The sequence below is a fragment of the Pleurodeles waltl genome, chromosome 11 (genome assembly GCF_031143425.1).
Source record: "Pleurodeles waltl isolate 20211129_DDA chromosome 11, aPleWal1.hap1.20221129, whole genome shotgun sequence".
In the NCBI taxonomy this organism is placed as follows: domain Eukaryota; kingdom Metazoa; phylum Chordata; class Amphibia; order Caudata; family Salamandridae; genus Pleurodeles; species Pleurodeles waltl.
Window position 1 is genome coordinate 83,029,476 of NC_090450.1, and position 3,674 is coordinate 83,033,149.

Consider the following 3,674-nt stretch of genomic DNA (forward strand, 5'->3'; position numbering starts at 1 on the left):
TGTAACTCATACTAGCATGATTTATATAGCCCTCTTCATCAATCGTGTCCGTTATCCGTGGGCTGAATCAGCATTATTTGGAGTAAATGATTTATGGGTGGTACTTAGCTAAAGCCAATTAGATTGTGTAATCGGCCTTTCTTTTGCAAAGGGTCATCCGTTATCAGAGTCCCTTCAATATATTTGTTTTAGAACATCATGATACCTTCTCTGCCCGAGTCTCCAAACTCAGGACTTTAGTGGTTTATGGTAGCCCATAATGCGCAGAGAGAGTGTGGCAAGTGAGGCAGACCGTCTCCATGAGCCTTTGGGGAAAAATTATAAGAAGTCTAAAATAAAATGTTATTCTTTCCCTCAGGGCTGTTTGCCTGGCTGGATTGCTGGTGATACGTCTCTCCCTCCTCTCTTAAAAGTAACTTTTGGGTTTTCCCAGTGTCTCATATTGCCTGCCCAGCCATGAGTGAACGGGGCGGGAGACTTTTATTATGGGATTTGAGTAGGGGCATTGCCCCCGAGCCTTCCCTTTTAAGGGTGTCTTGGTACAAATGTCCTGATCATGGGCCAACCAGTGTTGGACATGCGCTGAAGGAATACATGTGGCTAGAAATGCACATTCTGGAGGAGCCCTGAACATTCAGTGTTGACCTCATTGGGGAAATACCTAAGGTTAACGTTCATTTTGATCTTCTAGAGGAGTGGCCAAGATGTTACCAGAAACTCTCAAACATTGGGAGCACACAGAAGGATCTGAACGTTTCTAAACTGAAACAAAGTAGAGAGGCTGGCGCCCAATGTAGATAAACAAAGACTAAGAATTGAACCATGCTTCTTTATTGTGAGAGAGAAGTAAGGGGGACCTTATTGTATATCTCTTTACTGCATCAGATCTATGAATCAAGAATCGGAAGGGATGCAATTGTTGATTTACTCCCACCGCCTCTTATTAACACTTAAGCAGGCTCCTAAATAGACAAATTATAAGAGGGATTTGGCCTAAACCTGTTTCCTGCCTGAACAGTTTGTAAGGATTGAAAGCCATATACTCAGTGTTAGTTGTGTTAATAGATATGAAATCCTAGCTCCAAATGTCTCACATCAGCAGTAGGAACTGTTGAGGGAACAATTGATCAGTGTCTATAGATCGACCCAGGCAGGCTTAGCAAAGGGTAATCTTCTCTACAGTGACAAAGTAGCAAATCCTACAGTAGTTTTGATGGTTCCCAAAACAGAAGCATGGGGTTTGCTCCTGTGCTCCTCATTAGTAAATTACTTCACTGGACCAGCAGTGCCTCCAACAAAATGTCCTTTAATTCTGTGTATAAATCAGCAAAGACATACATGAAACATACACAATATCTTACACTTTGAGTAAATCTCCAATGTGCCTTTGATTATGTGACTCTTATTATCTGATCAAACACTGTCACCGCTCTTCACATGCATCATCTCCCCTGCCACTACCTTTCTACTCTTTCTGTGATAATGCTTATGTCTTCAATATTATTCATTAGTTATTGTAGCACTATTTTTACATGGAGTCTGGCATTAATCTACTTAGTTTCCTTATTTGGGCAGTCCATAGCAGGAAGTATGTAATTACTTTCTAAGTTGTTCAACTTGATTATCTGGCTTCCTACAGCAGGAGATGGCATGATGTGAAAGTATCATTTGTATCACTGCACGCCCAAGTTTTCTAGAGGGCGAAAGGTGAAAAGTTTGAAGTGGTTTTGTAAGATACTGGAAAATCTGTTGTAGTAAATAAGAACCCACTTCAAAGAACAGCCACAATCCTTGTCAGGGAGTACCACAAAAGTCACTAGGTAAACCTGCGCTTAATTGTAAGATATTGGTTTGTTGGTTGACTGGGGTGTAAGCCCTAGTCAAGGACCAACCACAATCCTTGTCAGTATAAAACACAAGCAAACCCCAAAATTAATCTGTGCCCAAACCCCGGGTAACTTGGCACAGAGCAGTGAGGCAAAGTGTAAGTATTTGTGGCACACTTGAAACAGTAATGCAGTGAAAACACACAACAAAAGGAGCCCACGACAAAGGTTAAACAATGAGGGTTGGTTTTAATAAATAAAACAAAGCCAAAATGACAGAAATTCAATCAATAGACCCGGAGATATAGAATTTTAAAGTTTTAGTAAAAATAGCACCAAAAGGCACAAAGTGCTATTGGGAGATTTCTGGTTGTTGCAGACCGGGACAAAGTCACAAGTTCAGGCCGATCACGATGGAGTATGAGCCAGCTGAAGGGACTCAGTTCGGTCGCTGATTAAACTAACTTAAATCCGGGTTGTGGAGCATTTCATGTATCCATGTCGAAGATGAGTCACGCAGCTGAGGCGATGCTTTGGTCCTGATATGCAGCAAGTCTGCGGTTCGAGAATCTGTTGTATTGATGTCGAGGATCCCATTGACGGGGCTTGTGATGCAAAGGCCAGTGTCTGGGATGCAATGCACAATTGAGGTGATACGTCAATTCTGAAGACCGGTGAAGCTTTGATGTGGCGGGTCAACATCTCCGTCAAAGTTGCCATCGACAATGACAGATGCAAGAATCTGTTCTTGAAAAACGTTGTGCAGCAGCAGTTCTGAAGGCGAGGCATCAAACCCAACATGTGGGATATGGCAGCGATGCGTGCCTTTTGCAACCACTCCAATTCACACAGTAGTCGCAATGCGTTTGTTCTGCTTTGGGGTGCACCGCTCTGCAAAGAAGATGCGTTGGTTCTGCTTGGGATGGAGTCGTCAGCAGAGAGTATGTGTCAGTTCCACAGGAAAGCATCTTAGGAATGGGGTGGGCCCACTTGGAAGGGTAGACTCACAGATGGCATAGTCCAGGTGAGGAAGCAGGGTTGTTGGAAGTCTGTCATCTCCCAGTGACTTCAGATCAGGAGGCTAGCCAACTGGCCCTTGGAGTCACTCTGGGTTCTGAGTTCAGGAGAAGCAGGTCCAGTCTTTCTCACCCAGGCAAGAGTGCAGCAGGTCAGGACTGCAAAGCAGGAGTCCAGCAGAATGCAGTCCAGCAGAGTGGCAGTCCTTCAACAGCAGAGCAGTCCTTCTTCCTGGTAGAGTATCCACAGGTCTAGAAGTGTACTGAAATGGTGGTGTCTGAAGCCCACCTTTTATACCCTGGTGCCCTGGTTCTGAAAGGTGGGAGAAATCTCTAGATAGTGGTTTGAAGTGCAAGACTTCCCTCCCTCACCAGCCCTGGCTCCAAGCCGGCTATGGTGACAATACAGGGTAGGAAGCTGGGTTCCGGTTGCAGTACCCCACACACTTTTTGCCTGTTTTTTGATGCAACTTTGACTGAAGTTCAATGGGTTCCTGCTAACCAGGTCCCCAGTGCCAGTGTTCCTTCCCCAAAACAAGACACCTGTTCACTTGATCCCCAAGTGACCAGGCCCTGTAGCACTCTTGTAAGTCCATGGTAAGTAAAACAGTTAGTACCTAGGACCTAGGTTCTGCAGAGGGTCCCTAAGAGCTGCAGCACAACTTGTACCACTCTGAGGGACTGAGCACCAAACACAAGCAGACTGCCATAGCAGGCTGCGTGGCAAGGTACTACCTAAAAGTGAAAACTCAACATGACACACAGCCTGTGTACCATGTGCCCTAAACATTGCGTTTAATATTTGTAAGTCACCCCTACAGCAGGTCCTACA